Source organism: Bemisia tabaci, chromosome 1 (genome assembly GCF_918797505.1).
Source record: "Bemisia tabaci chromosome 1, PGI_BMITA_v3".
NCBI classification, from domain to species: domain Eukaryota; kingdom Metazoa; phylum Arthropoda; class Insecta; order Hemiptera; family Aleyrodidae; genus Bemisia; species Bemisia tabaci.
This window is the reverse complement of record NC_092793.1, coordinates 50,794,259-50,821,032: the sequence shown is the minus strand read 5'-3', so window position 1 is coordinate 50,821,032 and position 26,774 is coordinate 50,794,259. Positions and strand designations below refer to the sequence as shown.

At 39.7% G+C, this 26,774-nt stretch overlaps 1 protein-coding gene across 2 annotated transcripts in view; it reads left to right on the top strand.

Moving 5' to 3' along the window:
- Nucleotides 1-3,284: 3,284 nt before the first annotated feature.
- Nucleotides 3,285-26,774, top strand: part of LOC109035577 (uncharacterized) — a 197,112-nt gene continuing 173,622 nt past the window's right edge. For both annotated transcript variants that reach the window (XM_019049261.2, XM_019049260.2), the window contains exon 1: nucleotides 3,285-3,624. The gene's annotated coding sequence lies outside the window, so the exon portion shown is untranslated. The remainder of the gene's footprint in view (nucleotides 3,625-26,774) is intronic.

Sequence of the window (26,774 nt, the reverse complement as noted above, 5' to 3'; positions counted from 1 at the left end):
TATGGAAGATATAAGTTGTACGAAGTTGAAAGCACTGTAGGTTCCTTTGGCTTCATGGGCGGAAATAGGAGGGGGGGGGCCTTCCCAGAATTCTGCTCGGCCCCTTCCAAAAAATGTCAAGGACCCAAGCAAGCTACTAATTAGTTTTGAAGTAAAAGGCATAGGGAATGTAATAAATATGAGCTGAATCCTAATATAATCGATCAAAGATCAGGGGATGAATTTTTCTCGCAAAGAGAGCAGCTTCCTCCGATTAAGAAACGTGGAATGTAGTTGAGTTGTAGTTTCTTTTCTTTTCATTTTTGCGCAATACTTGGGTTCATGAGAGTTAAACTAAGATGAATTAAATTTAAACCCACAGTAAGATATGATATTTTTAAAAACAAATGAGCAAAATTTCTGTCATGTGTAATATTTCATTCTGTTTAATTTGTCATTGAGAATGGCGTAAGATTGCTCCCGAGAATTTCCAATTTTCAACCATTTTCCGGGGAAGGCCCCTCGAGTCCCCCAGACCCCTTTTAGCCCAAGTTCTATATCCTCCTGTGCCCCCTCCCCCACAGAAAATTCTAAGTTCCGTCCATGCTTGGCTTTGGTTCCCCTCGTTTATTTGCGATCCATTTTACCGTAAAATTTTTCCATGATTTAATATAGCAAATCAAATTCTCTGCAAAACAAATCTACACACAAGCCAGTCATTCCCCCTACTCTACTGCGCAGTGCTGAAGAACTGGCTACTTGCAATGTATTTCATATGGGAGCAGCCGAATATCCATCATACTGGCTACGGCCGAGTCGAAGCCAGGCGGGGGAGGGGGAGGAGGTAAAAAAAAACAAGCAGTGAACTCCAACACAATGTGTTGATAAGGCGCGTCATTAACTCGCACATATCAAACCCTTTAGTTTTCATTTACAGAGATTTCAAAAAAGGCAAGCAGCACAACAAGAGAATTCACGATCCAACACTGCAAGGTCAACGACGCACCTTGACGAGACCGTGTATTGTGAATCTAGAAAGCTATTCGAACAAATTTAAGTTTTTTGATCTGTCTCAAGCAAAATCTTATCAGATTCTTGAAGAAAAGTGCTACGGAAAAATTTAAGCGAAGAAAGGAAAAATTCTGTCGAACTCCTAGAAGATAAAGTCGATTTAAAGGTATTTTGGGGCTAAAATACCCAAATCACCGGTATTATAAATCCCGTTATATTATTGAAAAGAAATTGACTCGATATAAATGCAATTGTATTAAATATGTCTTGATTTTGTTATTTTAAACGCCTTTTCATGCAAAGAAGCTCAACCATGTCCATGCTTTATTCATTCATGAATTGAATGTAAGCAATCCACATCCCGAAAATATACCGATTTGCCGTAAAAAATCGCAGAAACTTGATATACCAGGTCGATGTACCCACTCTTTGAATTTACCAATCAATTTAGTGAGTGCACGTATGTGAAAGTCAAAATGCTATAGTCATTTTGGGTGCATTCATTTTTCATGAAACAATTGTTAGTAATTTCAATCCCGAAAAACCATAAATTTTCCGTATAAAATCGAAAAAATCAAAATATGTCGACTCCCTGACGTGAAAATTAAATTCTACGTGTGAAAATACTTATGTATCGATACGCTGAACAGAATGCTCGCATCTCCTCGTAATTTACAAACCGTTCCTATACTCATCTCAAAATTTTTCTCAGAGCTTTGTGTTGTAATCAGCTTCCATTTAAACTCCGGTTTGATGGCCGAATCGGCTGCCCAAAAAGCAAGCCATTTTTGAAGGGCTCTATGAGAAATTCGTGATATTATCAGCTCTTAGGAAATCACCCCATGGGTAAAATTGCTGGTATAAATTTTCGAGTGCTTAAAATAATTGCATTCAAGAAACTAAGGCATTAAACTATGGAGTCAATTTCGTTTTAATAATATAACGGGATTTACTTGTCCTCAGGTCAAAACTCATACAAGGAAGCCCCGTGCAAGAGGCTAATTTTTTGTAATTTCACTCAATTTTTTCTCCTTTTAATAATTGAATTGCTTGTCACATTCTGAGGTCAATCATATTAAATTGTAATTTATACATTTCTTTTTTCCCCCTTCATTTTATTTTTTGTTTGGAGAAGTTTTGTTGATTTCTTCGGATTTCGAATACTATAACTTCTCTTCTATTTGGCCGATTTTTATGAATGAGACCTCTTTTAATTCGTGTTTTAACGGAGAGGAAGGAAAAAATTGCTAAAAACTCGCTAAACAATTTTTTTTTGAAAATTGGACGAATCCTAGCGTGACGGTGAAATGGTTAATGAAGCGTAAGTAATTGGGCGAGGGGCTGAGGATCGTCGCTTGGCGACCGTCATTAGCTATTGTTCGTCGAGACGCCGACGCAGTGAGCAGGAGCGTGGGGAAGAGAAGGGTAAGTGGATTCCTGTATGAGCCACGTTTAGCTAATGGTCTAATGAGTCTCGAGGCTCATCACAGATTGCACTTACACAGATTGCACTATCAGAGCACGGCTACCAACTTTTGAAAAGTATAACCGAGGTTACAGATCTGTCAAAGCAACGTTTTGAACAAAACGGAGGAGTTAAATTCTCATTCCGAGAGTGCCGACCTGCTCAGCCATCCTCGAATCAATTCGCTTGATTCTTCTTATATATGCATATTTTAAATCAGCGCGTCGCATTCTTAGGCTTTTTTTAAAAAAACCAAGTAACGTAGACTCTTGGTATTCACTGCACATAAACTAGAGACCCCCAGAATGAGAAACAACTTTAAATCATAATTATTGATGGATAAATAAACTTTTTACACGCTTTGGAAAATCTCAGAAGTTCGCGGTAGTCACTTTTCGGTAAGGAACTAAGGGACTCGGTTATTGTATCGAGCAGGGTTCGAAACGATCGCAAAGGCGGTATACTACGTATACGCGCCAAAAAAAGGCAATGACAGATCTGGGTGGATTGGTCTTAATTCGCCGAAAACTTCTCGGGGGAGAAACCCTCTCAAGTTTCGGGAAATTTCTAATTTTTCACAGGAAATTTGGCAACGCCCGAAAGCTCATACGGCGTTCTTCCCAAGAACGATAGAACGGGTGGGGCAATTATTACGCTCCCGCGGTTGAGTTACGCGTCGCGACGCGGCGGGAGGTATCAGTAGATCGACAGGACTTACAGCTGCTGAAATCTCGGGTCTCGACGGATCCGCCCCCAGCGCCACCTGCCGACGGCTCCCGCAAGCTCCGTGCGCTCAGCGAGGAAATTGTTTCGGCCAAACTTCAGTTTCCGGTGACTTTTGACGGAGGAAGGCGCGCGTACCGGCAGCGGTCTCCAAGTTCATCTAAACACGATTGTTTACCTTCCATAAACCTCTCCTCTAACTTCAAAGAGATCCCAGTATCAATTTGTTCGCCTGTGGATTTTAGAGTTAAGAGCCCTCTCTAGTGTTCTGTTTACTGTTGTATTAAATCGTCTTTTAACTTGCCGCTGAATCTCTTCTTTCGGTCTTTCTATTGCTTTTTGCTCGGGGGAGCATGTGCTTCGTTTGTTTTTGGTTTACTGTTCAGTGAATTTTTCAAAATGCTGATTAAATTTTGATCATCCTCCGAGGGATTTCTTCCTAAAAGGTAAGACCCTCCACCGGAGTTGATACAGAACTTTGAGTGACTGCACTTCACGTAATTCATCTACTTTTAACTGTTTTTAGGAAAAGTGAAAGGTCTTTTTTAGCGGTGGAAAAAACTGTTTGTTGAAAGATGTCAACGTGATTGTACATGGATTTTTCATCAAAATAATTCTTCAATTTGATTTTTCCCTCAATGCTGTAGCGAGAAAATAGAACTTGCTAATTAGTTAGGTAATATTTTTTTGACATCGTTCCGCAATATCAGTTCCATCTATCCATGAGTTTGAAGAGAGCTACATTGAATTGAAGCTTGGCATCAATTCGCTCCACTCGAAACTACATCCATGAAAAAGAATTCAGCACAACTTTAGGTACAGTGTCACTTGTGGAGAAATATCAATCAAGCAATGAAGGATTTCGTATCTCTTTCAGTCTTTCAGAAGATCTGCATAATTCCTTCATGGCGGATATGCTCAACTTTTATTTTCACTCCATGACAGCGACAATGTAAGGAGCTTGATTTGGTTGGCATCTAGGTCCAAAGCATTTCACCACGCGTTGTATATAGGAAAACTTCTAACTCAACCCAATAAAATACTTTAATCATAGCCTAATTAAAATCCCCAGGACACATTATTTTGGAAGACAGACAATGAAAAATAACCAACACACTTTTCGTGGGCAACGCATGCAATCTCACATCTATTTTAAACATAAAATTTAAAAAGTTCGCTCATCTGCCTGTTTGCTATTAGGATATAGTTTTGATTAATATTGCTTGTTCGTTAATATTGATTCATAATGACGAATAATACACTTAATTGTCTTTTAAACCCCTAAATCCTTCATTTTATGAACACATTATAAAATGGAATCGAATCAACATTTTAGATTCTCTGATTTTTATTGAATTACGGATACTGGTCGCTTGCGTAGATTCTCGCATCGTTTAAAAACTTGTTTAAATTTTTAAAGGAGTACTTAGTGGGTAAGGCACAGAAATGTTACCTTTACGATATTATGTGGTAACATTTTTACAAAACAAAATCTTGGTTATCAGTGTTTGCTACACTCCCATGCCTCTGGCATTAGAACTAAAAAAACATCGATTCTGATAGTGACAGGTTGTTTCTACGTTCTCAGGAGATTTTCTCGTGAAGTTGAGGCGAATTTGAGTAAGCCAACAGCGAGACGTCTTGCTAACTTTGCCAGAGTATTGGTTTCCCTCTAAGTTCATGTCATGAAACGGATCCCATTGCCTTACTCCTCATACCAGCTTCTTCTTCCAAAAAAATATCTTTTGTAACTCTCGAATGAAAGTTGAAAGTATTCGGAAACGAAAATTTCAGTCAGCAAAGTAAACGAAAGGAAACTCCGCATTCGGATTAGCTTCATTTTAAGGTCTACAGAATAGTTTTTTTTTTTCGTAAACACTGGAAAAAAACACATTGAATCTAGAGTCCAGACTCTTGAAAACATTGACAAGAAAAAATACTCTTGATTCAATCAGATTTAAGCTTAAATCAAAAGGAAATCCGCTCAATTTAAGAGGCTTGGTTCTTGATTTAAGCTTAAATCTGATTGAATCAAGAGTATTTTTTCTTGTCGATGTTTTTAAAGTCTGGACTCTCGATCCAATGTTTTTTTTCCAGTGAAGAAATAGCCAAAATACAGTTCTAGGTGTAAGTGATGAGTTCATTTTTTGCCAAAAATAGGTACAGTAAAAATAGTGATTTCGCAAAACAATTTTTGACATCTAGATGTTGGTTTACTTCTGGTGCAGATTCACTTCGAGTCCTCCATCGAACAATTCTGGCGAAAATGAATTAGAGACTTCGCCGCATTCTTCAGCATTAAAGACGCAAGCTGATGTTCATACTTTTTTCCAATTCCGCACGGAGGCGCTATGACGACGCTGTAATGTACAAAAAAATTGCAACTCACAAAAATGCCAAAGTTTCTTCTTTGCCTGCAGAACCGTCAGTTTGCAAATAGGCGGTACCGTTCCCTGGCCATCGCTATACTACTCGATCGTTGTCTGCTGTTGTAACTGCAAAGTTAGCAAGTGATTCCTCTCGTCATTATAATCGGAAGCGAGCATTTCGAAATAATGAAGGGACCTCGAGGATTAGCGGGAGAGCCCAAAGCGACTGGAGATAAATTTGATTTCCGATTCCCCGCGAGTTCCAACCGAAAGCGGTTCGAGTCTCGGCCTGGCGCGGGCGCGGCAAGCAGGTGCATGGGAATATACCGCTTTCGTGAATCACGAGGGAATCGTTTCAATCGTCTTACCTTTCGAACCCTGCGCCCGCTCCTAGCCTCCTCCTCCTCCCAATTAACCGACCGGGACCTGCAGAAACAGCGAGCCAGTCAAGCAAAAAATCGCTAACTCCCGGTTTCTATTTCAGCTCGATATTTCCGAGAGTGAACATCATCTATGTTGCGTTAGCTGCTCGCACAGTTCGTGCTCCCCGAACTTCCGCCCCCCCCCTCCCCCCTCCACCACCGATTGACCCCAAATCTTCCAGAAATTTTCTCGCTCAATTCCGGAGAAATGTACAATTTTACGTGACTCCGGCGCGCAGAAAAACTGTCCGAAGACTCGAGGTGAATTCAAGTGATCCTGGGCGAACACCGCGAGGGCTGAGGAACAATACTGCCGTGCTTAGGAAGAACGCCGTATGAACGTTCGAGAGTTGCCAAATTTCCCCAAATAAAACATATATTTTTGACGAAATTTATGTACATTTTCACTAAAATTTTCAGATATTTTAGATGAATTTGCGAACAAAATAGTCTGAAAAATCGGAAGAAAAATATTTACAATTTCTTCAATAAATTCATATTTTATCAGAGGAAATTTGGCAACGCCTGGAGGTTCATACGGCGTTTTTCCTTGGCATGGTAGAATACTGCCTAATTGGAAATTTTGGCTAAAATGAGTTAGCGACTTTGCCGCTTTCTACAGTATAAAATACGCAAGCTGATTTTTCAAGTTTTTTTTCCAATCCTGCACACGAGCCCAATAATGACGCTGTTATGTATAAAAAAATAGCATATCCACCTAAAAATTGCAAAAAAGCCAAGCTTTCTCTTCGTCCTGCAAAATATTCGAGTGCAGTTTCGATATCAGTATCGAATGCGATATTTTTCCTCCAAGAAAAAACACGCCTTTATTACGTTGAATTTGTGTGTCAAAATTGGTAAGCGAATCCTTTCGTATCCTGACAATAGAATTGCGATATCAGAATTCGAGAAAAATGACGAGTACACCGAAAAAAATTTCTCGGCGTTTTTACCAAGGTCCGTTGGTACCTTTACCATCTCACTTTTTTTTACCAATTATTGGTAATTTTACCAAGACAGACTGATAAACTTACCTAAAAACCGGTATTTTCACTGTTTTTTTCAGGTATGAATACCACTTTTATTGGTAATCAATTCCCGGTAACTTTGCCATTTTATCTCGGTAATTCTACCATAGTCGATAAAAAATATTGGCGTGTTTACCAAGGTCCAGTAAAATTACCAAGAATGTTCAATAATTTTACCGAGATTTCTCGGTAAAATTACCAATTCCATAAATGGTAATTTTACCAAGAAAAAACTGGGATCAAATAGAACCCTGAATTCTTGGTAATTTTACCCTTTTCTTAGTAAATACACCGAGATTTTTTTTTTCAGTGTAGTTGAAGCAATGGAAACAAGCGATGCGATATATCGCATGTTGTTCTGACACAAAATATGGCGTCCATCGAATCACCTTAATTTCCATAATTGTATAGGGTTCATTCAGAGTAATTTCGTATGAAGTGATTTCATACCCTCCTTCTGTGAGCCCCGTCCCGTTGACGATTGCACGACGCCTGTTTCATTTCCATTAGGTTGTAAAGTTCAAGCCTTCCATTCACACGTCGTTGTGTAATCTCGCGTCGTGATACAAGCTGAATTAAATGAGCTGCTTTCCTCTTTGAAAGTTACTCAATCAGCTCAGGGCAGAGCGTCTTACCGTGTGACATTCAAAAAGCCAATCCGTCCCCTCACATTCCTCCGCTCCTCGTCGAGACCCGCAAAGCCTCTCGAATGGGGTGAGGTCCGAAGTCGTAAAGTTCTCAACTTTCAGCACACACAGTCGTGGGTGTTGATGGGTGGGTATAAGCGTACAAAAAAATGAAGGATATTTAGAGTCCGCTCAAACCTGAAAATGATGCTATGAGGAATCTAAATCACTCACAAAAGAACGGAGTTTTGTGAAACTTATGGAATACTTGAGACTTCAGAGCGAGAAAAGGGATCTAAGTGAAATAACGTCCCACTAACTTTCTATCTTTTCATCCATGTCGCCAACTCCAGTGATTTACCATCAGGTCAACACCATATGAATTCGCTCCTTTTAACTTTTCTGTATCCTTTTGTGGTTCTCTCGCAACTGTGATGAAAAAAATAAAACGGAATTAGAAGCGAAAGAAAAATGATGAAGGAATGAAAATAAAAATATGATCCTGCGATCAAAACAATTAAAAATCCGCGGAAATGTATGTAAAATAATTTAAACACACCGGAACTGTATAATAATTTAAATGTGTCTCACATTTTGGGAGCTTGTTTTAGCAAAGGTTCATTTTTTGTACTAATCTAACATACACTATAATTTGCTTAAGAAAAAATCAGTATATTTTCAGTTTGTCCTTAAGTACAGTCATTTTCCGCTCGTATCTTCAATACTCAAATTGTTTCATTTATTCGTATGAATAATTACCCGTTTTTTAGTTTGACGGAAACTCATAATGGTACACTTAATTTTTTATATCATCCTCTATTATTTTCAACTCATCGTTTGTGTCAATATAAAACTTACAAAGAAGCCCCTTGCAAGAGGCAAATTTTTTGTAATTTCTCCCAGTTTTTTCAGCGTTAGGTATATAAATGAATTGTTTGTCAAATTTTGAGGTCAATTATATTTAATTGTAATTTATACTTTCTTTTTTTCCCCTTCATTTTATTTTTCGTATCGAGGAGTCGAGGTTTTGTTGATTTCTTCGGATTTCGATTACTGTAACTTCTCTTCTATTCGGCCGATTTTTATGAATGAGGTCTCTTTTTATTTGTGTTTTAACGGAGAGTAAGGAAAAAATTGCTAAATACATGCGAAACAATTTTTTTTGAAAATTGGATGAATCCTAGCGTGACGGTGAAATGGTTAATGAAGCGTGAGTAATTGGGGTACGGGTATCGGCCGCGTTGGGACCCAAGGCCCATTGTTCTTCGTGACGCCGACGCAGTGATCAGGAGCGTGGGGACGAGAGGGCTTAGTGGACTCCTGTATGAGCCACGTTTAGCAAATGGTCTAATGAGTCTCGAGGCTCATCACAGATTGCACTTACCACTATCCTGGTGGCCCCGGCTATCAGAGCAAGGAGTACCAACTTTTGAAAAGGATAACAGTGTTGTGGAGATATGTCAAAGCAACGTTGTGAACAAAACGGAGTGAGTGAAATTCTCATTCAAGGAGTGCCGAACTGGTCAGCCATCCTCGAATCAGTTCGCTTGCTTCCGCTTATATATGCATATTTTAAATCAGCGCGCCCCATTCTAAGGTTTTTTTAAAAAAAACCAAGAAACGTAGACTCTTGGTATTCATTACACATAAACTAGCGAGCCCCAGAATGAGAAACAAATTTTAATCATTATTATTGACGGATTAGTAAACTTTTTACACGCTTTGGAAAATCTCAGAAGTTCGCGGTAGTCACTTTTCGGTAAGGAACTAGGGGACTCGGTTATTGTATCGAGGGGGGGGTCGAAACGATCGCAAAGGCGGTATACTACGTATACGCGCCAAAAACAACAACAACATCATCATCATAATGAACATTAATATCAACAGTTTCGCAACGGGTGTATTGAATAATCAACTAACCTCGCCAACTAAAACTTATTGCTACGCTTACGTGCGCATGTCATAGATTGAGAATGTCTGTTGGGTGTCTCGAAGTGTCTCCATATCCTTTAATCACTCATCTCTTTGGGTTTCATGCCTTTAAGTGTATCCAGTGTTAGGTGGATACGTCAGTATCGTAGGGAGGGAAATTTCGATGGATCAAATGTTAAAGAGGGCGGTCACGAGTCACTTTATCTCGTTCAAGCCTGTTCGTGCTTAAGGGTTACTCTTGATTTATTTTTTCCTTTTACCCTCTTCCGTTTCCTCATTTCAACCCCCTCGCTGCCTCCTCCTCGGCCATCTACTGTTTTAATTGTTATCCCTTCATTCCGCGAGGTGTTACCCCTCCATTTTCACGAAAAGCTTTGCCAGCAAGGCCCCAACGCGCCAACGCCTCCAAATAATATATTAATGCACACTTTAGATTTTTAGTATACGTTTATACCTTTTTCAAATAACTCCATGTTTACGTCCTATTCAGCTTTCCGTCTTTTCATTTCTTCGAAAAGGGAAATTATTTCTATCACGAGGAGACACTTTTTAATCTCGGCTGTTGAGGAATTTTAAGCTCATAGGAACACAACGAAGGTGTTTGGTCGGTCGATGATACTGATGTATCTAATATGACAGTTTGAAGCAGCATCACTGTAAAAAAATAATATTATGCTAGTTATGGTAATTATGGTTTTGCATAATTTTTTCCGAGGAGAATGTGAAAATTGTATGACACTGTACAGTTTTTGCTGCTGAAAAACTTCCCTTCGTCTTTGTTCTATGTGTCTTATATAAAATTCATGCACCCCATGTATACGCTCTCTCTTTTTCTTTTTAAATGAATTACTCTGACTAATAAGTCTTCCATCAAAAAAAGCTCAAATCACAACTACCCATCCTCATTGATTTTTCAAACATTGTGAAGTTTTTGAACCGAGCTAATTACCTTTCAGCCTTAATTTGTTCGATGAATTTTTGAATCGAAATTTATGTATAATAGATATTGAGGTGACGAAAATAAATTAGAAAACAGTTGTTCGCAAGCATCAGATCTACTGTGCACTTCAGAGGCAGCTAAAGTAAGGGCACAATAAAAATTCTCGGGTTTATGGTTACTTTGGGTTACTTTGAAATACTTTTTTGTAGTCAAATCAAGTAAAAGAACTTGCGGTTGATTGAACACATTTTTGATAAAATCAGCCGTAGGTTACTGTGATACACCTGGGGATGAAGTAAATGCCTTGCTGATGAACTACTGCACTTAAGTTTCTCTCATTATACTCATAGAGGTTGCAATTTGCGCCGCAAATTTTGCGGGTGGTTAGCGCATTCGAAAATGACCAATGTGACCTAGGTTAGATTGTGGCGGCTCTCGCCTAATTTTTAATGGGGTAGTAAATTGTCAAACCAAAGAGTAGGTCAACGTAATTTCATCCAAAGAACATAATCACAAAATACTAACCGCACGTTTAGGTAGAACATTACTGCGTGTCATATTTTTCCACACAAAATGTCGGTTACTTTTTCTCACTATGCACATCGGATGTTATTTTAATTATGCACAAGCGCACAAATGTTACGTTGTCGATACTATATTTTCTTTTTTTTTAAAATTAAAATTTGAAAAATGGTAATCCGTATAGATTATGCGAAAAATCAATCACCAGACTCCCCTCGTGGCCTTTTTACGGGTAATTTTTTTCGACTTATTCAATACCAAATATTGAGTGAAAAAAAGGAGAATCACTCTTGAAGCGAGTGCTTTCGTGCGCTACCCTCATGCTTTTATCTTTGTCACCGGTTTTCATCACTCATTGTCATCATAGCTATCTTGAAAACATTTTTTGAGCTCTGTTTGAAAAAACATATCGAGGGAGGAAGTTTATCATAGGGATGATGAGTTACAACGGGAAAGGTATGAAACCAAAATTAACCATGACATCTCATGGGGCGGTGCTCATAGTTTTTTCATACAACCTCATCAGTCACTGACTTGCCACATAGCGCACACCCACGCTAGATCCGCTCTCTAATAAAAAAAACACAGATGCGAGATGAGCCACCTTACTTTTTATTTTTTATTTTAAAAAAAGAAAAGAAAACTTGTACAAATGGTTGGCTACGGCTGGGTTTGCAACCAGCAATAAATATTCAAGTTATAAAGTTTGGAAATATGAAATAAATATAATTACAAAGAGGGATTAGAGAACGGAAAGCGAAGAGATGAAAGTGCAATCTGAAACTATTTTGATGATTTAATCCTAATGAGGCATAACTAGGTCGATAATTGGCTTTAATTAATTAGAAAACTACTTGGATGTGTATAATTATGTTCATACGAGTATCGTTTCCCCATTTACTTCTCTCATTATTTGTATATTATTATCCTTTTTTCCACTCCAACTCTAGTTTCATACGGCAATCTACTTTTTCTTCCTTTTTCACGGCGTGTTTCCGTTTATATTATCATATTCTCCTCACCGATCATTAATTTTTCGTTTTCTCTGAAGGTGGTCAATCACCATCTCGTCAGCAGGTAAGGAAGAGATGATATTTAAATGTTTAATACATCCTAAACTATCCATGATGGATATCCTTCAAATCCTTAAATCTCTTGAGGGAAAGAATACGGGTTTGCAAGAAGTATAAAAAGTCCAAGAAGAAGGAAAAAACGAAAGTTGAGAGCTTATTTGGTGATTGACGTGACGTGTTTTTGACAAAAACACTTGGGAATCTCAATTGGCGCCGAATGAAACTATCAAAATATTGTGCTTGTGAGTTTTTGCAATTTGCCTTTAATTGGCAAGGTATGCCAAAAATTTCCTGCCTGCAATAATGGGTATCTACATGTATTATGAAACAATTTTCGAATGAATTTTTACAATTTTTCCTGGAAACTTCCGTTTTAGTTCTCATTGCCACCTAAGGGACAATGAATCACACAAAACCTCGAACACTATGCCTCAGCATACTCACCACGATTCTGTTTTTCTAGGTATTTTAGTCCTAATGCATACTGAAAATTTGTTCTCCCTTAAAAAATTAAAACATACTATGTGTTTTTTTCTAGTACTCGTAGAGGATATGGATCTGGATTAGATATGGAAGAAAAATACAATTCTTAAGCCAGGAGGGAAGAATAATTAAAAAAGAAAGAAGTGAGAGATTCAATTAATCCGAGGTAACTAATGGCGAAAGAGGTGATACACATAGAAAATGCTATCAGCTATCAGAAAGATTTTCAGAGCCAGTAAAATGAATCGATGTAAACGAAAGGATTTTCCTCTGGATTCCGGAAGTGCTTGTGTTAACTGAGCACGTGGCCCAATTTCACTTAATCTAAAACTGTACCAGTTACGAGCCTTATACAAGCAGAGCGAACATCTCTCCGTATCGAAGTAGCCACAGGGAAAATACTTTATTAGTTCGGGAAGGTTCCGTTCGTGATATTACATTTTTCGTTATCGGCGAATTTGTTTACATAAAATCTTATCAAAGCCCTACTACTTGCTCTACCGGAGCATATCCTTCGCATCCACGGCTCTTACAGAAATATCATATTCTTATTCTTATATCCTCTTCCTGGAATTCACTCATTTGTTAGACTTTCGTGGGCTTGTATTAGTTGTCCATATCCTAGGGTTTATACATACAATTCTGCGTGATGTATGTATCCTAGCGGAACCGATTGTATATCCTCATGGGCCTCTACGATCCATAAGCACAAATGTATCGTTGCTTATTTTTGGATTCTAACACACCAGTAATGAAATCCCTCATTGATCAAGCCACAGCTTTAGCCATAAAAGTCTAATTGGACTCTCAAAATTTTTAATGATGGGGAGAGGGGGAGTTTGGTCAAAGGTAACAAATTCCCTTACAATTCCAGGTAGCAATTTCAAATGGAGAATTGATTGTACACGCATTTTTTATTGCTTCAACTGAGAGCACTTAAAGAGTTGATTTCGCATTTTCCATACATTTTTTCTGATATAGGAAAAAGTAAAAAAAAAAAAAATTCAAAACTGAGCAAATGCACCACCTAGTTATGTCATATGGTGGTATTTCCCATTTAAACACATGTATTTCGGCAGATCAGATCATTTTTTCACATCCTTTTCAATAATTGGTCAATTCATGAGCCTAGGGTATTTTCCTGCGGGCTGATCGTTGAAATTGATAGACAAAGCCATAGACAAAAAATACGTAGGGAGTATGGAGCGATCCTATTGATTGAAATGGGTGGTTCTTATACGGGGGTTTCACCCGCTTCCACCAATATAGGCTTCCCTCATATCCCTGTTGTCACCTTTGTCTACATTTTTGTCTATCAATTTCAACAATCAGCCCGCTGCTCAGTTCAATCAGCTGTCTCCATTTAAATACAAACTTCTGCAAATACATATCGACGGTGTAAGTCGGAAATCACATAACTCGGTTTGCGACGTCGCAGCCTTCCTGTCATACTTTATTTTTCAACCGGAAAAATACTCAACGGCAATTCTTATGCCGAGGTTTTTCTTCTCTGTGCGAAGAAAATTATGCATAAACTTCAAGGAATGATGCCAATTTGTTCTCCTTTAAGAAAATAATATAGAGGCGGAGATTTTCAGACAACGCCAACGAGGTAATGTGATTGCGGACTTACGCCGTCGATTACAGCAAATTGGACGTATTGCTATCAAACGGACCTAAGCGCCATAGGGTGAGGAAGGTATAGAGGGGGGCTTGGATTGGCGCGGCGGCGGAATCGGGCGTCGGGCTCATTCCGTCCTACACTCGCAATGCTTTTCCATGGCGCTTAAGTTCGTTTGACAGAACGCGCTATCCGGCATTCTAAATTCCTCAAAAGGAACTCAAATTGGCGCTTAGTTCCTTTTGATAGAAATACGTCCAATTGTAGAACCTGCAAATTCTATATAATGAAAAATTACGTTATTTTGGGGGAAATTTCCAGTTTTGGAGGTGTAGGTTGGGGGAGGGGGGTCACAGTCGTCCTGCCTCATTGGAACCCCGACGACGTCAGCGACGAGGGTGGCGACAAACTCATTTGAGTAGAGGAAAAACCGATGCTAAGGATGGTATCGGCGCTGCGGCGTCGTTGTCGGTCGTCAGCGTCGGCGGTGAGCCGGGCTTGTTGCGAGGCGGCGCTCATGAGGCGCTTTGATCGCGAGCCGTGATAATGCGAGATTAGTAGCCAGCCGTGCAGCAACTGCAGCAACTGCAGCAACTGCAACTACACGGAGCCAGGAGATAGCTCTGGCTTCGGCTTCGGCTGGTGCCCGCGAGACTCGCCAGCCGTCTCTTATCCGACCACTCAAACAGATCGATGAGCTTCATTAATTAAGCCTCGCCTCGCAGTTGCCAGCTGGACACCTCCTCTCCTCACACACGCCTCGATCCGCGCGAATATTTCATCACTCGGATGATCCGCGTGATTCTCGAGTCTCGATGACAACAGCGGGAGGGTTCCGATCCGCGAGTGTCCTCACCACGCCTCGGCAATCTCAGGTGCGAAGGAGTCGCCCAGGCGCAGCTCGCAGATCACCCGAGGCCCCTTCAAACCGCACGGTTATGCAACTGTTTCGACGCGTGCGATGTTTCATGCCTATCCGTGGGAATGAAGGCGAACAGCGCCTAGAGGTGTTTAAGTACTAACCACTATGTACGATATTTTTGCTAATCTTTTGGCATCCATCCCCATCTTCAGTTACCCGTGAGGCTACCTCTTCCCTTTTGAATTACGTACTGGCAAGCAGTCCCCCTCCCCATACTTTTCAGAACATAACAGAGGGACCCTGATAAACAGCCGGAAAAGTTGTTTTCTTGGAAAGTGGGTTTTTTGTTTTTTGTTTTCAGTGGGAGGATTACACATGAGACCGTGCTTAATACCTCCCCCCCCCCCTTCCTCGAGAGACCACGCAAGCCTAGGCAAGCTCAGAAAAGACTTAAAGACTTCCCTCTTAAATGACTTAGGTAATACTTGAAAGGATTAAAGATGGAAGTATCTGTGTTCTTGGTTACCTCACCCTCAAAGTAGTCTGTGTGTTTTAGCATTTTTACTAAACTCAAAACCCTACATTTTAAACTTAGTCAAAATTGAGCTCTGATGCGGATGAACTGATAGACCTACCGCATCCGTAAAGTACTCATATAGTCTTTTTAGGGATATTTCATTATAAAAAGGATATTTATATAGAATATTTAAAAGGATGCTTTTATATTGTAACTCCCTCTTAAAGTAATTCAAAAACAAGGTGTTTTGTGTTTTCGTTTATTTTTGCAGGTGCGCGCAAAGTCTCCTCAATTGTTGTCTCGTAGTTTTGAGAGTTTCCACGCTTTTTGTTGTTTGTTTGTTTCACTGTTTTTCAGAATTGTTTAGCTCAACGCAAAAATGGTGAATTGGCACCATTAGTGTTACTTTATCTGTCCAGCCACGTAGGAAATTTGTTAATAATAAGGACAAAAGAAAGAGAGTAAAAATCAACTGAGCTCAATTTAAATATTTTGTTTTAAAGAAATGCAACCTCGTAAATTAGAATGCGGTATTGTCTGGTTTATAATTGATCCGAAGAAAGAAGGACTCACCACCTCTCTGTGTCGCATCTGATACGAGAACCACTTACAGTCATGATCATTTGTTGACTCCGCAATCCAACCGCCTATTTTTAAAACTAAGCCCATTATTGAATATTCCGACTTAAATCTAAGTACTCTGGAGTATTCTGTGTGATCCTGTCCCTCATCACATTGAAAAAGCGCCAGTGATCGAGGTTCTTAGGTCTGTGAGCCGGAGACTATCATTTATCACTTCACGCAGCGTATTCCATAAACAACTCCACTTCATCGAAATCCCTGTTGGGGAAATCATTCGTCAGTGGAGCCCATTTTATTACAAACCCCATATGATGAAAGCTAGTAGATACACTATAGGCTCATTTTATTTGAAAAAAAATTGGAATTTTGGTATAATATAGGCTTATGCCGATTTTATTATAGGTAAACGAAGCCGATTGTTTGAAGCTTTTTTTATTCTTATTCAAGGAAGCGGAGAAGGACTACCTTACTTTTAAACTTTTTCTAATGAAGATTGAAGCTTATGTTTAAAATCTTTGATTGTCTCCCATTCATTTCGTAGTGTCCCAGTTTTAATTTACGGCAGGAAGTATTAGCAAGAAAGTCATCATTTATTCAACTCGCAACTGAGCTTCCGTTATCCGAAAGCACACTCTTAGAACAATCATCCGGTTGTTTGGTTTCCAAAGGAATTTTTAAAACGTTCGCCGAGATGCAATTAAAAGTCAGACGGAAAGAAGCGAACATCTCAAGTTTTGGAAACTCGGCTGGAGGGCAAACAATAAGTTTTAATGGGTCAAGTCTCTCTTCCATTCTTCTGAGGAACTAAACACATGATTTTTCTTCTTTTTTTCAAGAAAGTTTTTTTTTCATGGCGACAATTTAATTTACCCTTTACCGTCACATCCCTAAATTCACTGTCGGATAAGTTCAATATTTACTTTATATCATTCCAGAGCTGTTTTGAATTTCACGCGATGCCTCTTAACCCCGAACATAATAGAGAAAACTTTTTGAACAAAGGGTGCTCATATAAGTTCCAGCTCTCAAAGAAACTTCACCCAAAAGTGTTAATAATTCTTATTGTGAAACAAATCTCATTCAGTCGGACTAAAAGACTTAAGCCATTGTATTCGCGTCCTAACTCAGATGCTAACTCAAAGAGCACGGAGACTTGGATAAGAAAGTTTTGTGGCGAGACAATCAAAGAGAGAAGGGTTGAAAGAGCAAATGGCAAAAATCTGGAATCAAAAGTGTGTATCAAAAAGTTCACAATTAGATAGCGAGCATAAAAATAAAATACAACCTTGTCAACACAAGACGCTCAACAATATTTATTCAAAAGAGGGGAGGGCTGTTATATATTATTTCGCTTGTTTCATATTTTCGTACTATTTCCTGCTGTTTTGCTCTCTGCTTTCACCGCATCCTAGTCTCCATGCGCCTTGACTGCCATTTCTGTCGCCCTTTTCTTTGCACTTTCTCCCTATCCCCCCCCCCCCCCCCCTGGTTCGCACAGCAGCATACGTCTAAGAGTAAGAAACTCTTGCAGCAAATTTCAAGATAGCCGAGGCGTGAAATGAATAATTCATTATTCAACATTACACAATACACATAATAACCTCTCCCAATAAATTGTATTATATTTTATTATACGGAGTATTTTTTGCTCCGTAGAATGCTCCTTTATTTTCCTCGCTTTTTCATTAGGTTTATTCAAATCACTACATATATTTCAACATTGAACCTGTTTTTTATAGCCCTCCATAAGCCACACTTGAGATGTTACTTTAAACTTTCCATTCATCTTATCCCTTTACAACGCTCGCGTTAACTCGGTGTTTCTACATCCTCTCCCCCTCTAACAAGTGAAAGTCTAACGGACATCAGGCCTCTCTATAAAACAAATTAGCGAGATTTCAGTCAGTTATCGGTCATTATGTCAGTATTTTGTCAGTCTGAGATCACTGCGAAATACCAGTGTAATCAGCATGAAGGTCGGATGATATTCGAACACTATACATTAGACATGAATTCGAATCAGTCTAATTACTCCAATGATTAGAGACATACCTATATATAGCATGCCGACAGTGAGACTGCAAAAATGCGTGTCTCGGTTGCAGAGCTCCAAAATTTCCGCTCATACTTCATTTTTTAAAAGGAGACTCAACCAACATTACAGCATTATTTCGTAGAATATTTATCACTCAGAAACCGAAAATCATTCAAATTTTCAAGAAATGACGTTTTGCAGTTTTCCGCGTAGAAAATGAAGTATAACAGAAAGTCTGCAACGCCGCAAACCCTCCAGTTTCACTATAGATGTGTTAAATTTCAGCACAAAAATTAATTTTTCAGCTTTGTAAACCTCTTTGAAACTAATAATTTATCTAACTCTATAATATTAAATCAAGATGAGAAAAACGCGTAACGCATTACTCCTTAGGCGCGAAGCGTTTTAGAGGGGGGGGGGGGGGGTTAGCAAAAGTTTTAAGCTTACTCGCGCTAATATGTGTTTTCTTAATAATCGGTTTGATGTCAGACTGATTCACTTTTACCAGGGCCTTAACGTCATGGAACTGTGCTCGCGGTAGCTCAAAACGTTGAGACCTCTGTTTGGCTCTGTTTTTGTTGGAGGTTGATCTGATGTCGGAGTGAAAGTGGGATGGCACCGAGTTGCGAATTGCCGATGAGCCGTCAGTAATTTGCGAAATGATTCCGTTTGATCCGTTTTCAATAATGAAGATGTCTTACCCGGAGCTAGAGCGCTGCAATTTGAATAATTTATTCCGCAGCTCCACTGCTTTAGCGATGGCGCAAGGTGCAAATTCCCTGGATCCTTTGATACGAACCAACGTACAGGGTTTTTATTCTCCTCTCCATCTCGCACTCACACCCCCTCCCTCGGTCTCACCCTTCATTAGCGCCTCTCGCTCTAACCGATGTCAGGGGGAAAAATTCAGTATAATTTCTGTGGGATATTAGCAAGAGACTTATACCGTAAAGAGTCAGCTCCAGAAGTTGAACCTCAGAATAGGATAAGATATCTACATAGGTGTTTTGAAAGAAAGGTTTATCTTAAAAACATCGCAATAGAAGAGGAAAATGTTGAATGAGAGCCATGTCGTCACCTTCCAGCCGAAGTATCACAAGCGCCATGCGACGTTTAAAAATTTTCGCCACCATTTTATTTTTCTACAGAGAACTTGTTCAACGAGGCTGTCCGAAAATTTTACAGAATTTTCTAGGTGCTGCCGATAAAATTCAGTGAAATTTTCAAACAGATTCAACCAACAATATCTCTGTAAAAAAGTAAAATGGCGGCGGAAATTTTGGAACGTCCCATGGCGTTTGTGATAATTCGGCCGGAAGGAGACAATGTGGGTATCCATGATGTTTAGTCAAGGGTATAGTGTCATCGAAGTTGGCTGGAATTATTAAAAATTTCATAAAGTTACATCATACGCAGGTAGATTTCGTCTTCAAAATTTTGCCAGGAAAGCTCCGATCTCCAAAAGGGTGCCTGTCATTCTGAATATGTAATATGTTAGAGCGCCTTCAATTTCGTTTGATACTGTGCAACACCTCTATGGTGAAATAGTTGCTTGAGGCGCATTGGCGCCTACAAACCTAAGGGGATACTTCAAGCATTGCGCAATGCGTGAAGTATCCCTCTAGGTTTGTAGGCACCGGTACGCGTCTCAAACCGACAACACGGCGCGCCGCGCCGCTCCGCTTTGTGTTAGGCTCTGATATTTAAAATCGCGAAGTCAGCGTTTTTCAACTCATGATTTTGAAATTTTCGAACACTCTGCATGGATTATTCTCATTTAAATTGATGGGGACATGTCTTGGAGAAGAATTGAAGGAAGATAAGTCTACTCTCATGAATGTCTTTCGTTGTACGGCTGTGCTAGAAGAGGGAACTTTCTCAAGACTTTTGTCTTGACTTATAATTCCTTAAGTTCGATCTGCCCAAAAGCAGTAATCAAGTTGCAAAGCAACTATGAGAAGAAGCAAGTTGGTTAAAGTAGCATTTTTTTGTTGTAAAATCCACATTAAAACATTGCAGTCACTTTCTTTAGCAATTGAATTGTTAAATCAGCAATTTAATTTTTTCCGTGAATTATCAGAACTCGGGGACAGAAAAACCAAAATAAAAACGCGCATCTCTCTGAATCCCTCTCCCCTTCCTCACCTCTCAGCCCCCCTTCCAGAATTTCTAAGTGCCAAGCTCGTACGATGCGGCGGTGAATGGTGCGGGAGACTTGCTGAAAAGCCGAGACGAGCGCAAGGAGTAAAGGGTATTAAATCAATACCTCCGCGATTGAAGCGGATGTGCAGAATGGCCCTTTTTATGGAAGTTGCAAATCCAGTAAAGTGGTTAATGAGTTCTATGGCAACGTAAGATGCTGAATTTTCAACTAAAACTCGAATGACGGCAGCTCAGTGACATGGGTTCCACTGCGCGTACAGAGCAAGTTTTGTTTCATAAGTTAACCTTAGCTGCAGAGCGTGTCGTCGCAAGAAGTTCACGACTAGCGTGCATAGCATTTCAAGACTGTGCATCTAGGTAACTCATAAAGGTTAGGGATTGAACCATTTGTTGTCATAACCAGCAAAATATTTTGCATTACATTCAATGTATTTATATGCTTATAGTTTTCTGGTAACACACAAAAATTAACCATAAACGGCGAATTTGCACGCAATTTTTTTAATAATTCATCTGAGAGTGGTTACAGAGCTGATTTTACACTATTTCCTATGATTTTCTCGGATTTTGGGGGATACTATAAAAATTGGTTTGATAGTGAGAAAATTAACCGCCTAATGACGTCATCTGTCGGCTATTCCAATTTATACACATACACAAGTATCTTAGCAGATTAGATAATTTTGTCACATCTTCTCCAATAATAGTCCAATTTATGAACCAAGCAGGCTGTACTTGCGTTCAGTTCACTCACAATCAGTATAGTTTCCCTTTTAAACATGCAATCCATCAAATTTTAGGCACCTGCAAATTCTTCATTAATATTTGCACCAAGAAATCATCATTGCCTGAATTAAAATAAAAAACAAACCCCCCAAAAAACCCTCATTTCCTGCCGTAAAAGTTTGGCTGATAAAAGGACGCGCTTTAATAGCTAGGGGTCTAATTTTAAGTAGAGGTCGCAAGATGGTATCAAATTCAAAAGCGCAGAGGAGAGGAAGGAAAGATGGCCAGGAAGGAGGCTAATTTGGCTGGCAACAGGATTAAAACTCACAGATTGGAGAAGGATTTGCGTTAAAAGCAATCGGAGGATGAGCCATCTAAACTTGGTGACTTCGTCATATAGTTTACGCGCGGACATTGGATGCATTCTATTGGATTTTGGTTTTAGTTTCGGAGTAAAAGACGGCCGTCGCACCTTGGGATACCGTGCAATCCACTAAATTACTTACAACCCCACACGATTCGTCCATCGCTCTAACTCGCTTGCCAAAACCTAACTTTCTTAAGGACTCAACTTTAGTTTATAAATGATCGATCCAGCCGGTTGGCGGTGTGGCTAGCCTGGTCGCTTAGTTTGGCTCCGGCGAATTTTACCTATTTCAATTAAGGGCGGACTAAAGTAATTTAAACATCTGCTTCTCATTAGCTGCCTCCTCCTGAAGGGAAGTTTCGATAATAAAAGTAGTTTAAGTCGGGCTTCTATCTCGTATCGCCTCCCAAGTTCCCAACTCGCGGATAACTTTTTCCGAGCCGGCACGGCGAAACTTCGGTTTGAATGAAAATTGGTAAAAGTTGTCGGTCTGAAAGACAACTTGGTTTATTTACGACCGAGGCTATCTTCATTAGTCAAAGAGATCCCTGTTCTTTACATTTCACGCCTGTTTATGTTGAGGCCAAATTAAACATTGGAATCAAAGGCGGTAACTGCCATTGGCTCCTTTCATGACTCAAAACTTAACTCCTTTCCGTGTCACTGAGTTCCTCCGGAATCTCGTCGAATAAAATGCATTTCCGGCTTCAGGTTCACAGTCTATCGCCTTTACACAACTTGTGACCAGCCGCACTGGAAACAGGTGCTTGATTTCCTCGCCCGATATTATGCAGGAGGCGTAAGTGAGTAATTTTCAAATCAGCGACGTTTCATCTCCGTTTCTGTCGGAACGCAACCACTGGTATGCTCAAAATCATCCACAAAAATGAACCATAAACTTTCACACCGATGACAGTAAGGAACTTCAAAAAAGAAGGTATCAAACAAAAAAAGTACATTTTTTTCTTCCGCCTAATAAATTCAACGTTTATACCAAAGTTGGGATTCCTTGTTTATAGGTGCTCTAGATATGTGAATTTATAAAAGGTATTGAGTATGTTGTTGAACTTGATAATGACATAAATTAGCATCCTCAGTTCACGGTTTCCATCTTTCAATTTTTTATTTTTAGCCCATTTTTATTTGCTAATCGCAATTACGTTGATCATTGTGGCAGTTTTTGACAAAATCACATAATGTAACACCTGACGTAACATTATATTTTTGTGTTACTTAAGTACCATCTCCTGAAGTGAAATCTCCTCAGATAATTTAAAGGGAAACTGCTCGCGTTTGAATATGTATACTTAACATAGCACGTTGCGGCAAATCCAATCTAGATCCTGACCATAAATTTTGGGGATCTTTCAAGAGCTCGTTTCTTAAGCACATTAGTGAAAACAAAATAACGTCGTAACCGCACACCTTCCACGAGCGGGATGCATTTGAAATGAGAGTCTGAGGCACAAAAGTTGAGCATCTCTTCTCTCTGCTCGACGCATTGCCTAATGGGGCTTGACTGGAGGTCTAAGCTCAGACTTAACTTAAACTTTTAATTGTAATTTTATGGGCACTTAGTAGATTGCTTGTATAATATGAGGAGTAAGCATATCACTCACCTCCAACAAAAACGCGCTGCCTCATTGCCCCACACATGTGTTGGTTTTCGTCATGATTACAAGTTTCGAGGGACGCATCTCATGAGGGTGTTTTTAGCGGGGATGCCAACCGAAAGGAAACTGTTGGAGAGATGTTTCAAAACCATTTTATTTCTCTTAAAGGAAGTCAACCACTTTTTCAGAGGTCGGTTTTTTTTGTTTGTTTTTGTTTTGTGACAATATTTACAAAACTTGGGTTTTTACTAATTTTATGTAAAGCAGGCTGCATGACCTACCGCTTACATCGAAATTTTGTAAAATTTCAGACATAATGTGCGTGAAACATTCTTCTCAAAACTCGTTGAGCTACATACCTAGAATTTGTAATGACCAGAAATACTCCTTGTACTTACTATTTGATTGCCTAAACATTTGTTTATTGACTCGAAAAAAAAATCTGAGTTTTTTACTAACATTTTTGAATTTTTTGGATGTAAAAAAATGTATATTCTATTGCAAATCTCATTACTACTAAATAGTAGGAAAAATTCACCAAACATTTCCTGTCAAAGGGAGATAATATGGAGATATTCAGGAGATAATCAAAATAAGGGTAAATTTTTTCGATGCCCTGGTCGATAGAGATCGCATGTTTTTTGTCTTTGTGAATTGAGCTTCGTAAAAGAGTAGAAAATTCTTTTCACCCAATGTTAATTCTAGTCTTCAACTTACCGAAGATAAAGTATAAAACCGTCAATAAGTTGTTAATAGATTTGAAGAGCAACTTTTAGCCCCCTCCTTTGCGCACTGCTCGACGAGTCCCTGCGAATGAGGATAGTGTTTCTTTACACGGGGAACACGCATAGCCATATATGTTTTGTGACAGAATGCAGTAGCCACTTTGTCACAAAAGCCGTGTTTTCCTTCCGGATCAATAGGAAATTGAAGACTGTAAAAACGAACAAGCTCACGCTCCATCTCTCTCGAAAGGCCAACCTCCTGTTTTAACTCCCCGGTCCCTAGAGCTAACGAACCCTCAGAGCGAGTCTCTCGATTTGGTCCGACCGATATTTTAAAGTCTGACACTTTCATCACCCTCCGGTAAAATTTGTTCTCTCCTCAAATGGTGAATACTTTTCCACCCTCCTGCTCTTGTTACTATCAACATATTCCTCACGAAAACAACCTTTTTCACCGCTGATAGCTAGTGTGTACTCCCACCAAGTCCTTTCTTTGTGTTTACCCTCTAGGCGCTTGAAGAAATGTTTTATCCCTTTTTTGCCTCTTATTTACATTCAGCTCATGTGATTTTACCGTTACCTTTTTGCCCTCAAAACCACAGTAATATACGATTCGTACGTGCACGAAGGGCCTTAAAATGCGTTTCGCACAATTGACTCTTTGCACTTTCATTATTTTTATATGTGAACTATTGAGTTTGTTCATACCTCGATCCCCATCCCACACGTACGCATGGCAAAGCGATTTAAAGTATTAGGTCTACATGCTTCACGCAAGAAAAGAATAACTTACAAGTAGTGAGAAGGTGGGGCCCGATCCTAGGTTGCTATGATTAACTAATGTGGATGTTCCAAACTCTTAATGGACCACTAGACAAGGTACGAATTTCAGCATTCTGATACATGTTTCTTCACCAAAATTTCACGTAAAACACGATGCGCACAACGAAAATTACCGAAATTACCTCCTTCCGAAGATATTTAATGATTCATGGTGCATGAATTGAAACCATCCGCTCATGAAAACTCAATGCTCTACGTGGTTCACATCGCGTGCTAAACGTTATCATGAACGTCTCTGCAATAAAAAATCTGGCACCTTAGTCTTGACGCTTGGCTCAGCTATAGCAATTACTTATAGTTTGAAAAACACATGGTGGGACATGAACATTGCTCATATTAAGAAGCTTGCTGAAACCGTTGTAGTGCGCGATATGACTCGCGTAGAGCTTTGAGTTCTTGTGAGCGGCAGTGCGAATTCCTGGTAACCAATGTGAAATAAAAATGCTAATATCTCCGTTAGGAGTTAGTTTCAGTTATTTTCGTTGCGCGAATCGTGTTTTACGTGAAATTCTGGTTAAGAAACATGTATCAGAATGCTTAAATTCGTACCTTGTCTAGTGGTCCATTAAGAGCCATGACTTTTTTTTTTTTCAAACCTGCGTTTGGACAGCCGACGAAAGGAGGAGCCTCCACGTCTTTCAGGCCGAGTAATTTTTATTTAAATTTTAAGTCTCACTTTATGGCAGAGTGACAAGATGGTAAAATGTGCTGGGTCCACACTATTTTGGAGGAAAACGAGGCGGAAAAGTTCCAAAAATTCAATCAGAGTCAAATATTTTGAGTTCTAATGAATATCAGCTGAGAGGAGAGTAATCAGCTGCGTCATTCATTAGAGCTCAAAATTGTTTACTCTAATTAAAATGTTTTGAACCTTTTGGCCTTGTATTCCCATCAATTAATAGTTTGGATCTAGCACAATTTATTTAACCACCCTGTTACGTACAATTCCGACCACGTTTTCTATTTTTTTTTCTTCTATGGCAGTGTTAAGGCATAACATTTTGCCCAAAACATGCCTTCAAGCTCCAATTTTCAATTATCCTCGAGTAGATATCCTTTTCTCAACTTCCCACCGCTCCCAAATAGACTTCTTCGCGTTCTATTATGATTATCGGAGGCTTGATTACTCTACAATTGGGGCTCGCCGAAGGAGAGGGTACTAAATCAAGTGTAGGGTTAAACCGAAGGAGCGGATATGAGATGGCTGGATATGTCGGGGGGTTGAAAGGTGGCGGGCGGATGACTGGGCAGGGGTTGCGGCGGCGGCGGGATTTTAGAGCAACTAATTACAATTGCGTGTGGCGGTGATGTATTTTGCACTATATTACGGGGGAGGTTGGTCAGTTCTTAATAAACGAGGCAAGTGCGTGTGTGTAACCGCCCTCTGGCCCTGGAATCACGAGGGGACACCGGCGATGCCGACGGCGGTTACGTGATGAAGATGTTTAATGGTCAAGTTTGACGGAGCCACCTTTGCCTTCGCCTTTGGCCACCACGTTGTACCTACCACCCACCACCGGCCTCCGCTACGTCATACCGCAACCCTCCTCCGCCACCCATACCTCAATCCGCCTATGCCAATACGGATATTGCGTGGTTGGTGGTGTTACTTGTGAGCGATAGGTACATCGTTCTCCAGATCTCCTCTGCTGGCCGATTATTGAAGTTGATATACAAAGATATAGACAAAGAAGACAAAAGGGATTTGGGAGGATCCTATCAGTGGAATCGGGTGATTGAAATGGACAATGGAGGTATGTAATAGAGTGACTAACGGCAACCCACGATTATCCCTTCAGTTAGTCCATCTTTTCCTCCCTTAGTCTATAGGTACCACCCATCTCAACCAATAGGATCGCTACATACTTCCTCTTCTTTGTCTATTGCTTTGTCTATAAATTTCAATAATCAGCCCGCGGATCCTCCAGATTCGTTAAGGATGGAAACCCCTTCCTAGGCCTAGGGTACCTATATAGAGAAAGTATGGTCATTTTTATCTTTTTAGCAATTGAATGGTTACCAAAAAGTCTTAGAAGTATTCATGATTGACTGGTAAAAGTACTCTTTTGACCATGTTTTTAAGTTTTGATTCATGAGTTTTGGGGAATGTCGACCCCCCTTCCCCCTACTCTGGTGGAAAAAGAGAG